The sequence below is a fragment of the Pundamilia nyererei genome, unplaced genomic scaffold, assembly GCF_000239375.1.
Source record: "Pundamilia nyererei isolate P.nyererei 1_Seehausen unplaced genomic scaffold, PunNye1.0 scaffold00052, whole genome shotgun sequence".
Taxonomy (NCBI): Eukaryota; Metazoa; Chordata; class Actinopteri; order Cichliformes; family Cichlidae; genus Pundamilia; species Pundamilia nyererei.
This window is the reverse complement of record NW_005187453.1, coordinates 2,600,821-2,616,254: the sequence shown is the minus strand read 5'-3', so window position 1 is coordinate 2,616,254 and position 15,434 is coordinate 2,600,821. Positions and strand designations below refer to the sequence as shown.

At 39.5% G+C, this 15,434-nt stretch overlaps 1 long non-coding RNA gene across 1 annotated transcript; it reads left to right on the top strand.

The window, feature by feature from the left end:
- The first annotated feature begins 7,240 nt into the window (after nucleotides 1–7,240).
- On the top strand, nucleotides 7,241–14,705 carry LOC102193192 (uncharacterized). Its single transcript, XR_311737.1, has 3 exons — nucleotides 7,241–7,286; nucleotides 8,594–8,607; nucleotides 14,611–14,705. It is a non-coding gene; the product is annotated as an uncharacterized LOC102193192 (long non-coding RNA).
- The last annotated feature ends 729 nt before the right edge of the window (nucleotides 14,706–15,434 follow it).

Genomic DNA, 15,434 nt, shown 5'->3' with positions numbered 1-15,434 from the left:
CCGATGTTATTCCCGGGATCTGCTGGAGCCACTCGCCTAGCTTGGGAGTCACCGCACCTAGTGCTCCGATTACCACGGGGACCACCGTTACCTTCACCTTCCACATCATCTCGAGCTCTTCTCTGAGCCCTTGGTATTTCTCCAGCTTCTCGTGTTCCTTATATATATATGTGTGTGTGTAATTGAAATTTATATTTTTCATATTTCTGTTTTTGTATTCTACTGGTTTAAATATATATGCTACATTTGTTTTAATTTGTCTGTTTTTTCCAACTGGTATTTCAATGAGAGATTCCACAAATATTGCTTGAGTGACAATAACAATTATTATGAACATAAAGATTGTATGTTTGTGTTTCAGTCACATTTACATCACATGGGTGGATGCCCATATCACAGCAAAAATGGTCAAAATTTAATCTAAAGCTCTGGTGTCAGATCCCTCTAAACGTTCGCTTTATATGGTTTATTCTGCTCTTGGCTCTGTATGATGTCATTGAGAGGGAATATCCCATAAATGACCATTTCGGACACATAGCTCTAGCTGTGAGCACAGCGGCCCCACCCATAAGGAGCAGAAGAAAGAGGGCCTAAAGGGAGGGTGGCCTTAAAGGGGGCTTTTTATGCTGATTTCCAGCTCTGTCTTTTTATTCTTGTACTAGAGTAGCTGTGAACAGTTTATCAGTTTATCCGCTTTATGAAACAATTCATTTTATCTCCAAACCAGTGTTGTTCTAATTCAATGAGCCTCACAAATAGAAGGCAGGTGGGGCTTGTGTACTCAAAGTCAGCTGAAATGATCATATTAAAAACACCCCCTCCCATCCCTTGGCTCTTTATGGGATCATAAAGAGCAAAAGACAAAAAAAAAAACCTCCTCTGAAATTGAGCTGAACTTTGGTTTGCAGGGGTTGCTTGTAAGACCCACTGACATAACCCCAACCTTATGTTTTGGTGAGAGCCAACACCAGAAAAGGGAGACCTAAATGTACAGTATATGCAAACCATACATTCACTGGCCACTTTATTAAGTGCAGCTTGCTGAATGAACCCGCCTTCATTCTTAATAACATATATTCAACAATGTACTGGAAATATCTTTGTCCATACTGACATGATAGCATCACACAGTTGCTGCAGATTTGCGGCTGCACATCCATGACAAGAAGCGCTTGTTGCACCACATCCCAAAGGTGCTCTATTAGACTGGAATCAGGTGACTGTAGAGGCCATTTGAGTGCAGTGAGTTCATTACTATATTCAAGAAACTAGTATGAGATCATCTGAGCTTTGTGACATGCCATATTAATCAGTTGGAAGCTTTCATCAGCAGACACTCTATTTAGCAACAATCCTCAGGTAGGCTATGATATTTAAATGATGCTTAATTTATAATAAGGGGTCCAAAGAAAATATCCTCCACACCATTACACCCCCAGCAGCTGTGTGGGGAAATCAGTGGATCAGTACTTTCTGAAATATTCAGGCCAGCCCGTATGGCACTAACAATGATTTCATGTTCAACATCACCTTTCTTCCACATTCTGATTCTCAGTTTGAACTTCACCACATCTACATGCCTAAATGCTTTGAGCTTTTGCCACGTGATTGGCTTTAGATATTTACCGTAATGGGCAGCTGATGAGCACGTTCTCACATATCTAACAAAGTAGCTGGTGACTGTAGATGTACAGTAGGTGTGACAAAAAATTAGGAAAATCATAATAACTCAACTTAAATATTGGAGGAGCAAAAATGACTTGATTCAGTGCATGAACTGGACTCCAAACGACCTCTATTTTTAAAAAAGAAAGACATAAAAAACACACAGTCAGAAAGAAATGTGAATGAACAAATACTGGTCCCATTAACCATCACTTCTCCCACCATAAGAAAGAAATGGTTAAAGCCCCAAACCAGAAATGCTTTAACAGTACGACACAAACTCACTAATCTCAAGTCAGGCTGTAAACCTTGAAGTCTGCAGGGATCTGGGTTTTGGTTAGTCATCAAAATTTTGGCGACTCGCTCTGTATGAATGATCCATACAGTAGATCATTTCTTTGACATCTTGTACTCTGAGCCCAGAGCGCTGCTGCTTTTAATTTAAACTTTATAATCAGGATTTTACTTTTAATGTCAGGGAGTCTGGGGGACTGCAAAAAGAACATTGAATATCTTCATATCAGTTTGAGGGTACTCTGTGCGTACTGGAAGATTTAGATTTATTAAAGAGGGAATAAAATTTTGTGATATTCATTCATTGTCCATTCATGCACTCAAGTTCCCTTCTTAATCCATTCACATATCCAGGGCAGCCACCTTGCCAGTGACGCAAGGCGCTCCTCTCATTTAATCGCTTTAGCTATATCTATCTGCTCTGATGTTCGAGATCAAGTGACATGCAGCGCTGCGTGCACCCATCCCCCCTTTTCAATGCGGACCCACCGTGCACCACCGCTCACATACAGGCACGTGTTCACGTGCACTCTCCAACCTCATGAGATCTGGCTGCTCCCATGCACACTGGCACATGGGTGGTGATGCTGCATTCATGTTATAGCTTTAATGAAAGAAAAAAAAATCACAAAGAAATAATTGAATGCACAAAACAAATTTGTTAAAACATACACTCTAAGACTACAAACAGTGCTAAATGTTTGTACTTTGGCCAAAATCCAAAGCAGTTACAGCCATTATTGCCAAACTCAATGCAACACCCCCTGGAAAAGAAGACAATGCTGTGTTAGTTACTGCTGTGATGCTCTAGCTAATCTTCTTATTTTACCATGTCAAATTAAATGTCTTGATGCGTGCTAAATAATCCAAGTAAAGCAATCCCAGAAATGTTGATTTTGTTCATATGGATGCAGTGTTTTCACTGTGTCATCACTCATCCAAGTGACTTCTTGAGTCTCAGCTGACTGCAGGTTTTCCCGGCCTTATAAAGAAATCACTTAGATGAGTGATGAAATATATTTTCCCACTGGAAACGCTCCACCCACAGACAAACAAAATCTACTTTCTGGGATCCCAAATTAAACTTTATTCACACTTGAAGGGGTGTACACAAACCTGGCAAGTCATCATCATAACCCTAAAATGACAAATTTCCCTCAGAACAATTTGGCTGCTGTTATTTAAGCTCATTTGTCCAGTTTTGTCATTCCCAATGCAAAACTGTCATTGTTTGAGATGTGTTTATCATGTGATTACATAACTTGTCACAAAATTAGACAGAAGACCTAATGATCAAACCTTTACTATTTAGCACTGCCTGATCTCATATGTGGTCAGCAATGTTCCCTCTAATTTTCCATGTGTCTGAGCGAACACACAAACTCCCTGAGCGACCCCTTGGTCTACTGTGAGCAACAGCAGACGTGTGCACTGTGGTCACACCAGCATCGAACCCATCGAGGTTACATGGTTTATTAAAATAATCAAATTACAGCGTTTACATTTATGTTAGACTACTTTTAATTAACTGTTCATGACCTGTGTAGTATGTTAACACTATTAGAAGTAAAAAATAATTTGAACTTCAATTTTGAAAACACAACTTTCTTTCTTTTTCTTTTTCTTTTTTTTTTTTATAAAGCTCTGACTTGTATTATCAGTCTGTGGTCTGGGAGAGAGTCCTGTAACTCTCTGTCTGCAAAATACAGTATATAATGACCAATGCTGGGCAATTAATTATATAGTTACTTCTTGAAAAAAGTAACTGAGTTATGCAAGCGACAAAGTTTTTTGCAGCTGTTTGCCTAAAAATGCAGCCAAGGCGTTTTTTTAAATAAACATTTCAAACTATTTACAGAACAATCAGCTGTTCTGCATCAAATTTGATGCCACACAAATTATTTGTGCCAATCCAAAAATAATTTCTGTCCACTATGAGATAAAGCAGAACGACAGTCTGATACCTGCAGGCCTGACAACAGGAGATGTATCACTGCTGTAACATTCAGCAGTCGCCTCATTGTTCTGACACACACAACAAAATTATTGACTACACTACACACTAACTACACAAGAACGCCGCAAATCTCTCACATCTCAAAACACTGCCATCACTCCTAAAACTTCCCCCCTTCCTAAACAACTAAATACCATGTCGCCATATCATTTTTTGATTGGTCGACACGGTACATTTTTCGAAGAATAGGAAAGGGTGGGGTTTTTTGGTTTTGCTCGCAGGTGGAGAGCATTCGAGCATTTTCCTTATAAAACGCCGTTTTTACCGTTTCTTCCCGCAGTAAATATAAACAACGATAGCACTCAGGAAGAAAACCAAACATTGCATATATTTTTTATCATAACTCTGGTTTTACGTGGCCTATCAACACAATTTAAAAACTGGTATAAAGTCCACAGTTTTTCCCGTTAATTGTTCCGTCTGTCCTGCTCACATCTCCAATGGTTGTGCACGTTGCCATTAACATGGCTTCACTCCACATCAGCCACTCCGCTTTGCTAGCTAAAACACCGGTGTCAGCACATAAGGACGCTGTCATAGCCTGTCAACGACTTTGATTAGCTGCGTATATACGAATGTGAATCGCATTATTGGCTGGACTACAGGATAAGGTGGCATCGTTCTAATCCCATACGGGAGCAGCCCAATTCAGGTTGGATTTTTTTGTGCGCAACACAGATTTTCTGTGCGCAGAGACAGTGCCAGCAGTGCGCAATTGCGCACGCGCGCAGCTTAGAGGGAACATTGGTGGTCAGCTTTTTTTCATAAGATTTCAGCTTGACTTTTCCTTCAAATTAGTCATATAGCCTTTCAAGTCCTGGGTCTATATCTACCATGTGACCAGACTCTTTCTGTGTAGAGTTTGCACATTCTCTTCATGTTTACTGGGTTTTCTCTGGGCACTCTAGCTTCATCCTGCAGTACAAAGACATATAGATAATGAGGTTAGGTTAACTGACGACTCTAAATTGGCTGTAGGTGTGAATGTGAGTGTGAATGGTTGTCTGTCTCTCTGTCCAGGATGTACTTCCCCTACAGCAGCTGAGATAGTCTCCAACGCCCTGCACCAGTGAATTAGATAAGCAAAAGAGGATGGATGACACCTTGGCTCATGTGATTAGGTAGAGGATCATCAGGGGGTCCTTTGTCCCTCTTTGGGTGGAAACTCCCACTTGGTTTAAATCTGGGACTCTCCACCATTTGACCTTAGAACTGAAGAAGCTTCTCGGATGAGAGGTGAAACGTCTTCAAGCAACTCAAAGAAGTCCAGACGCTTTTCTTTCCAAGCTCCTTAGTCATGGATGACTGAATTTCATTGCTTATAAATAAAGCTTTAACAAGCCCAAACCCTTCCTGTATTGTGTTTTTTATGAAAGCTTGTGTTTGTTTTCATATACGTTTACTTTTGTGTTTTCAAGGTAGGTACTACTCCCCTAGGGCACCTCTTTATTTTTCTATCATCAAGACAACTAATACAAGTGATTTCTACATTTGAACAGCATATCCGTATCCAGTCTCTAGCAAGTCACCATTTTTGTCTTGGATTATTTTCCTTAATGGACGTGAACACACATTTGTTTCTTGCTTTGGTCATTGCTAAGACAGTGTTCAAGCTAATCTGCGTTTCTCAATGTCTCCATGTTTCAACCACCCTGTTTTAGCTGTTGTTAAAGCGCCTCCTCTGGACTTCCCTCAGACCATTTTGTGATGGACATCACAGCAATAGGCTTCTGAAACATTTATCCAATTTTATGAGTTAGTCATTCCACCAAGAAGACTGTGATTATTCCACCAGTCTACACTTTAAAGTCACTTCTAACTTTGACTGGCTTCAGATGTAGCGTACCTCTTTCTTTCTTTGATTAGTTTGCCAAACAGTTTCTCAAAGTTTGTTGTGGTATTCCTTTGATCCGGTTTCCTCCTATAAATCCTTCCTTTCTCAAGGTGACCTCCTTAGTGTCAATCCTACACTTGATGGGATTCACATGAACTGAAGCTCTTTCCTCTCAGCAGTGCTACAGTTTTCTCTTGACTGTTTCTAAAAGAGATGTGATTAGCTAGACTGTTGAAAAAACCCTAATAGACTGATGCATGATGTTCTCTACTGTGTGGTCATTTTTAATGAATTTGTTCCTGACTGAGGATGCGCCAGCGTGAGTAACACAAGATGTGCCCAAATGACTTGATGAAGAGTGATGCAGGTGTGGTGCATGCCTTTCAACACTGGAAACTACACCTGAGAAATATGTTAGTAAATAGATAAGTGGATCGGCAAGTGAGGGACTAAATACTAAATACTAACCTTTTAAGTACAGAGAAAAGAGAAATAATAAAATAATGTTTTAATATTGTACATTAAATAATTCGCATTAAGTTTGAATTTCATTTTTTTTAAACTAAAAGTGCGCTGGGAGTATGTAGTCTTGTAGCTTACGTTTTTAACGTGACCCGGATGTGTACGTTTCAAATGAAATTTGTTGTATGCGACTGAAAAACAGGCTCCTGCCAAACAGGCAGAATGACGATACATTCCACTCTGATTTTTAAGCCTTCACAATATATTTAAGTTTTATACATAACCATTAAATAATCTTGCTTCAGAAAATGTAAATAAGCATTGTCCACAACCTGACTGGATTCCAATCTAATTGCTTAATTGTGTGATGTACTACACCTGTTGTTTCTCCAGTTCCATTATCATAAAGTCTACGTAGTGAGCTACTGAGAAAGATTGCAAACAAGGAGTAAATGGTAAAAATGCAACGAATTAATTCGCGAATAGGTCGTCATGAAACGTTAACTTACAATAGCTTAACCTAACTTTAAATGCTTTTTAAATAGCGTACTTGTCAGGTTTTTTTTTTTATTTTTTATTTTTTTTAGCTCGCATTGGCTGATGTCAATGCACTAGCTATAAGCTAACGTCACTCCTACCAAAATAAAAGCTTGCTGTAGCTGCATGTTGTGTCATGGAACAATCATTCACTGCAAGTTAGAAATGTTTTGTACGTTTTCGCAGAACAGAGGTCAGTTCAGTATTATGTAAGCGATTGTCACGAATGTTTGCCACCTTGCAAACGTTTCCTTCCTAGTCAGGATATGTAAATTTCAGGTATGTTAACAGGCTTGGCAGTAAAGGGTCAGCATTATGGAAAACATAAAGGAAATGTACTATTTACTCCAGCCATACGTGCTACCTTTGTGATATTGTAAAGCTTTGCATTACTCAATGACTAGTATTATACTTTTTTTTGTTTGTTTTTAGAACTATGGTATGTGGACTTTCAACATGCCTAAAATTGGTTTGCAGGTATGTTTTTCTACCCTAGGCTGGCCTCTGTAGTACATGGCAATTGAAAACCTCAATTCTGATGTTCATATTGAAACAACACAATGAATATATTTGCAGTTTTCATATAATCATTATGAAATGCATAGCTTTTTCCTCTTGAACTGTTTTGTCTTTCGAATTTCTTGAGTTTCCTGTATGTGAACAGGATAACCAGTTGGTGGTACATGTGTTAAGCAGGTGTTTTCCTAGCTCAGAATGAGCCTTTGGGGAGTGACTACCCATGTAAGCACAATTGGTTTGCATGTAGTTAAGACAAACACTCAGTGTTACTTTAACTAACACTGTTTTATTTATTTTTAATTTTTGGCCATTTGCTAAACAGAACTGAATTAAAGCCTGGGTAAATTAAAAGCCAAATTAGAAAAAAAAACAAAAACTAAAAATATCAAAATCCTGGTAATTTTCCTTTCATGAAAGGACGAAACAATATTACATCAGCAGAACACTGATATGGGTTGATATCAACCTAGTTGATTGTGTTTGGCATATTATACGGCCGTTTATTGATAGCAGGGTCACATCAATTTTGCACTCGAAGTTAATGTGATGAGCTTTACAACTTTAAAATGGTTCAGTTGTTTTTATGATTTTCTTTGTGGAATAAACGACACATTGGTATTGTTACTGTAAACAACAGTTTTGGCTCAGAAATTGTGTTCCTGTGACTTAAATAGTGTTTTCGATTCACTGGTGTTACTCGTGAATTCCCTTCATAACTGAACCCAGAATCATAGATTGAGCTTATTAAATATAAACATTTACATGTAAATCCCAAAGCCTATAATTAATCAAAGAAATGAGAGCTTGTCCTTAGTGCTCTGAAGAAACCCCAACAGATTGTGTTTAACCAACGTGGTGAATTAGGTGTTAAACCACCAGATTTATGCTTATAATGTTAAACCTCTATAAACCCATTTTATACGGTACTTGTAATTCTGTCACATGTAATATTTCCTAGTCTCCTAATTCCCACAGTGACACTCTATGTACATTAAATGGATATTAACAGATAAAAGTTTCTCACCCATTTAGACAGGCCATATTAGAGCTGCAAGATGAAAACACCAGTTGGCTAACTGCAATTTTTTTTCTCACCTCACCCCATTACCTCAGTCAATATCTAATCATCCTCTTCCTCCTCCTGATGTTTCTATTGATTCTCCAGACAAGTTTTACCATACTCCTTAGCATGTGTATTAATGATCTACTGCTTTCTTTCTTTGTCTGTTTCACATGAAAACATCTGCCGTGCTGCTGGGTCAAAGGCACTTTGAAAGGGGTAAGTATTCGTGTGTGTATGCCAGCGTGTGGGAGGGTGTACAGTTCAAAGGGGCTTAAATATCGAGCAGAATTTGGTGAAAACGTGAGAGGGGTGAGGCCAGCAGTGCAAAAGTGCTAGAAATTGTAGCGTATTCTACAAATCTAGACCCCCGGGTATCTGATCAAAATAAGGAAGCAAGCTATTTGCTGCAACCAGATTGCCAAATTGTAGTTGCTTCACTGCAGCCGCTGCCCAAAAGGACAGAAAACGGGGGTGGTTCTACTGCGCCACAGCACACTGCACTAACGGCTGATGCCATCTGCTGGCCAAAGAGATAAACTACAGATGCAGGGTTCAGTCACATTCATCAGATCAAACGCCTGTCTGCAGGCTTGTCTAGCTTTTCTATGCAATTATAATCCGTTCCTTGTTAACTCTGCTTTTTGGAGCTCAAGAATCATCAATCAAATTTATGTGCTCACAACTTAAAGTGCACAGCCGTTTCTGCAGGATTAAACAAACAGATTTGTCTAACATGATGCTAATAAGACCTGGTGCGTCTGTGTAGTTCAGAATTGTACTTAATTATCTGTGCTAGTGGCAAATAAAACCACCGCAGTGAAGGCTGTATTCAAAGTCTAAAATGAGTGTTTAAAATATCCAGTAAATGAAATGCAATTCGCTTGAAGAGTATTATGAAATGATGTCTGCTCTTTCTGTAATTCCAGATCTAATCCCAGTAGCTGCATTTATGAATGAATGAGCTCTATCATGCCTCGGTATTTTTTGCCTCTTTGGAATTTAAATGTATGCAAAGATCAAAGCCACCCTTCGGGAGGCAGAGGTGGTGCAATAAGCAGAAACCCCTAGACTATTTTCGCAGAAGTCCCCCTTCTACTGTAACTCTCTTACAGCCTTCTTTACATAGTACAGCAAGATGCTACTGCAAACTGCCACCAGGGGGCAGAAGTGCTCAGGAATGTTTTTTCCTTCCTTCCGTCTTTTTCCTAATCACTCTCTCTTCAGTCTCTTCAGACTGTGCATGCATATGCATGTGCGTGCAGTTTCACTCTGATCACAAATCCACATTACGCTTGAATGTAGCTCTAAAGTGACTTCACAAGGTCACGACCTCCCCAGTTCTCCCCCTACTGATGGCTCCGTTGCTGCGCTGCATTATCAAGGTTCAGCTACATCACCCATCTCTTCACAGCCGCACGTGTAACAACTTCCTATTTCTACCAGATTGTTAATGGCTGTTCTTATTAATTTCACAGGGAGGCGATCAAACAAAGTCTTATCTGGGTGGAGCAGCAGATGTCTGGTGTAACCTTTGCAATATTTTCAAATGGACACTTAGCAGGCATACTGCAACCTTGTTGTTGAGAGGGAGAGTGAAGTCATGGGTGCGTAGGGTTGGGGTTTTATGCCAGCACAATCAAGCAAACAAGAAAATAGTGTATTAGATGCAGAGAGAGTATAAAATTGAGTGAGAGAGGGTGGGCAGATATCAAAGAGGCCTTTGTTCCAGTCTCTCCCAGTAGCTGTATAAGGATCACAGCCAGAGAGCAGTGGACCTTGTGGACCTTGAGAGGGGGAATTGAATGCTTACGGTGCAGAACTCTATCTTCAAGGCTCTCTGCCCTCAACTTTTTCATTTTTTATCATTAATTATTTCTCGCTAATTGCCAGGATTAAAAAAAAAGAGGGAGCAAGAAAGGGCATTCTGGGTCTCTGGAGCCTCACACTATGAGTCTGTGAGCGTGCCGGTGTGTGGCGTATACACCTCTGGCTCACATATAAAGAAAAATAAGAAGAAGAAGAAGCACAAATTGGACATTCTTGGTCAGCAATGTAGTTACAGTTGATAGTGCTTCTTGACCTATGAAACTGTTTCCATTAAATTTAAGATGTTTGCCATGTCCTTGCACAGCATTTAACACTGAATGTGAGGTTGTATTTTTCTTTGCTGGTTCTGTTATGTCCAGCAAACTTTAAAAGCATATAGTGAAGATTTGTCCTTTTCCATCTGATTTCATTTTACAGGTTAGTCATGTTATTTACAGCCTCAGAGCTGAATGTTTACTTTCCCTCACATTTTTGCAGTTTCGCAACAGCTAAAATAGGAATGTGAAACTTTTCCTGTTGATCCCAAGATAACACCTTTATTTATGCTGCCGTAAAAAGGATAATTCAAATAAGTAACATTTTTTAAAAATTATTTTTATGACTATTTTCTCCTTTTAAAAACTGCTTTTAAAGGTTGTTAAATTGTATTTTCTTTGACCAAAAGTGTATTTGGGATTTTTATATCTGGCAGGAATAATTCCCTCTTCTTTTCAGTACAGTAGAAGGTCTCACTTGAAAACATATGCTTTGTCTATTCCATTACCGAGAATTTTAGTTTTCTTTTTCTTTTTTGTCCATGTTGGTAATGGCTTTAAAAATGCACTTTCTTTTGTTTGTTTGCTTGCTTTTACATGATAGTAAAAAATCTGAGGCACGTGTTTTTTGAGGTACAGCAGTAACATTTGCAAAACAGGTTCTCAGAAAGCTAGCAAACAAACATAAAGATGTGCAAATTGCACAGCACTGGAGGGTAAAACAGCTTCTACTGGTATTATTACTTTTGTTACAGACAGGATTTAAGGGATGCAAGTTCTCCTCCCCCTCCCCTTTTCTTTGGACAGAAGGCTGGGATGTATTTAGCTGAATCATGCTCGGCCTAATGAGTTCTTAATGTTCTTGGGCAAGAAAGACATTTTGTTGGATTTTGATGGACTTATGAGCAGAAAGCTGTTTAAAATGGCAGACAGATCGCACACTCATTGGCAAGATCAAAGCAAGCAGTAGATCTTTATTCGAAAAGCAATGTTTTTCCAGCTTCTATAAAATAACACGGTGGATAGGGTTTTTTATCTGTCCAATCACCACACAGCAAGGGGAGTTTTCTGACACACATAGAAGGCAATAAATGTAAGATAATTCCTGAACCTTTGACTTCTGTAATGAGTGGATCTGGTATTGTTCCTGTGCCCCTTGTATCCTTAGAAGAAAGGCTTTGTTTCATGAATACAAAGTCAGTCTGAGTCACCATACCCTTTGAAGTATTTCTTCTCTAATATATAGATATATATCAACACTGATGATAATGTATAACAGTATGGAAATGAGGCGAATCTGATCTGACATGTATGCAGGACTTTAGCCCAACGTGTTTCAAAGAGCTCTGTACCGTTATCTTTAAAAATGAAGAAATATCCTTTGGAGGAAGGTGCATTGAAGCTGTTCCGGTGCAACGTTGAGACACATCACCTGACGTATTTCATGGTTGTAATTCAATTAACTGACCACCTGTCTGTTTCACAGTGTGCTCTTTGTGACAATGAAAGCCATCAATAACCTAATGGCTCACCAGCTTCTTTCCCAGTGTGAAATCATAGATTGCACTGTGCATCTTTGATAATCTACATTAAATTAGCTTACGCTGACCTATTACTGTGCCCTTCTGAGGGCCGAAGCACTCAGAGGCTGAACCTGCCACTTGCTAGCAACAGTCATTACTAGTATTGAGGAACTTTCTTAGGCTTAGCTGAAAATGCATTACATTACAGCCTTCATTTGTGCCCTTTTTCCTTGTAGCTGGACTTTAAGGAGTCTTTCTCCCTCCAACAAAGCCAGTGAAAATGGTAGCATTTATGTCAATTTCTTGGATCTTTTTGACATTGTAAATCATTTCTCCATACCACAAAGCTCAGCCCGGCATATCAGCTGTGCCAGCTGTGATGTAATGGAATGGAGCAAAAGAAATGTTTGAACATAGCTTGGCTTCAGACCAAGAATCCAGTTTGCCATTTTAATTTTGATCCCAGACTGGCCAAAAAAAGAAACAGCCCAACAGAGAATATCCTGTAGCACCAGTTTTTTTTTGTTGTTGTTGTTGTTGTTAAACAGTACTTTATGCAAATGGGTTATAATGTCTTGGCCATGTTTCCTATCTTTGCTCTTAGCTTAACATTTTAACAGACAGAGTTGTAGTTGACAGCAATTTACATGGTTTGTCTCGTCAAAAAAATAGTCTAACAGACAACCAGATCATGAATAAATCTTTGGCTGCACTGTAAAACCATTTTTAAGGCAGATTTTGATTTGTGACCCAAGGATTTTTGAGTTAAGCTGAACTTACAGACACAGCATGCAGTCACATAGTATTTATTGGCTTAATTATTTGGGTCACACCTGTGTAAAAGGAGCACAGCACACCGGTGAAAAAACAGCAAGGCTTCACAAAGACGAATGAAACATAATGAAACGAAACAATCAAATGTGATATCATCATTATTATTGTAAATGTAAAGCTATTTTTTAAAATTAAAATGTATTTGGGACCTAATAGGGATATTCTTGGCTCAATATGGGCCCTCGGGAGTGGCTACACACATAATTGTGATTATGGACAGTTGTGTGGTTAAAGGAGCAAGGCTGAACAGCAGTCTTTTTGTTTTTCTCTAGTATTATTTGTGGCCTTCTGATAAACGCTACGTCCAGATGAGCAGAATCAACTTTTTGGAGAGCCTTTTGATAATGTTGACATTTGCAGTAGCTTGTTGCATGTTGCAGCTCCTCACATTGGTGTGGTCATCCAACGCAGGAAGTTGCTTTTACTTCATAAACAAAGTTTATACTGTGCAAGAGATTTCAAGCAAAGAATGTGAAAACTCGCCTGCAATTTATGCTTATTGAACAGATGTATGGGAAACAATCTTAAAAATGGCTTTTCATCTGTGAAGGTGATGCGCATGTGTTTATTAGCTTGGTAAAACTCTATATTTTCTACTTCTTCACGACCTCTTGTACCTGTGTGTAAGAGGCTGTGTGTGTGTTTGTGTGTGCTCGGCCCTTCCTTTAGGCAAACGCTGACAAAGAGAGCGCAGAAGAGAATGATAGAGAGGAGAAGCCCCTTGTGCAACGTCAATTACACCAAAATCAAGTTTTCCGCTCTACTAATCTCGCTCCCGTCTTCTCAAGTACAGATTAAAAAAAAGGTCTTAAAACTTGAAAAAAGCCATGGTTCTTAATAATTTAGATGCATTTCCAAGTCCGTATCTGGTTTAGGGACCATCCCTGTATTAAACTCAGTTAGTTGCACTGGTGCACCCCAAAATTTTTTTCTCATTCCGATACCAGTTTTAAGTCGCGTATCCAAATAAAATGCTTCCACTCTGGAGCCCTGTCTATTTGAGCTGCCTCACTACACGGCATAAGGGTGCAAAGCCAATTTGAAACAGAACCTACTTTTTCATTAATGTAAAGCTTGTTCTCATGGTATCGCCATTTATCTTACTAAGATTGAGATCACCTTGCATGATATTCATCTTCCAGTAAGCTGGGCTTTATTTCTCATCAATTGGAAATAACAGCTCTTGTTGACAGCACGGCGCAGCACATCCATCTGGCACTGGACCAGGTCCTGTGGCTTCTGTGTTTTTTGTAGTGATGGATGAACCTGCCTTGTTGCTTCTTGTTGTGCCGTACAGTTCACCTGATGCCTTCAATGTATGTTCCAGTTCAGTGACACCAATAAAACCGCTTGAGCTTGAGTAGCAGAAATGCTAATGTGATTTGACTGGCACCTGCTGACAGTCACTAATGTCACAGTTTGCCACCATAGTTAATTGGTTACATTAGCTTTGGCCACTGACATACAGTAGCGTAAAACATCTTGCATACTTTGAGACAGAAAATAGTTGGAGCAGTTCACAAAGTAAAGTTGAGTTAATCTTACATTCACTGTGGGATATCTGGAGGGAGATTTGGAGTTTTTCTCTTTCATGGTTAATTTCTGCATTTTTAAGGTCAGTAGCTCTGCATACAGTTTATTTATTTTTTTTAATACTAATGTTGGCAGGGCACTGAAGCGCAGGTGTAAAATTAACCCCCACCTGGTTTTAGAAGGTTTGTGACTTTTAGTTGTCATGTTAACCCTCCCATCTCTTTCTCTTTGTGTCTTTGTCTCTACAGCTTCTTTTTGCCTGCTCTTCCAACAGCGTGCTGACATTTTAGCATTAGTGGCTCTGTCAGAGTGTGAAAGAATCAACCCTTACCGTCCCCCCATAACACCCCAGGATAGAACTCTGTCTGCGAGGTATGTGTGTTTTGTGATTTCTCTGCACCAAGCAATGTTGTTTTTCATTCAGTCCTGTAACCTGCTGTGTGGCACTGGGAATGAAAGCACCGTGTAGACTTTCAGCTCCTCTAAATCCACTCAAGATGACTCTGTAACAAGAGTGTCAAAGTTCAGATCAGACAATATTCTTGCTCGGTCTTTTCACAAAACCACTGTGCTGTCCAATTGCATCACTTTGCAGCCATCCGTGCTCCATCACCCAGCCTAGTCCCTGCCTAAAATCCTTTGCTAGACCAAGGTCTAAGGCGTTGTAGGTCATATGCAGAACACAGGGCGCTGGCTGCTTATAGCACAGAGCATTCATTATGCAATTTGTATATGGAACAAACAGAGTTCAAATTATGAGTACCCAAATGGACTACCTGAGGGCAAAAAAAGGTCCCTATTTATGTAATCTTACAGTGCGGTAGATAAAATTCGGTTTGTGTGAGGACATTTTCATGTTAGATTAGAGGGTATTGTATCTGTGTCAGGTATGATAAAATTAGCGTGTTTTTGTTTGAGTGTTAGATAGGAAAGAGTATAATGTGTTTGGGCGCATGGCCTAGCCTGCCTGGTGTGCTTAGTGTCAGGATACAGTGTGACTGCATAGAGTAGGCTGACATGGCTGGGCATGCCCTGTGCACCCCCACAGGGCTTTTTGGAAAGTGCACATCTC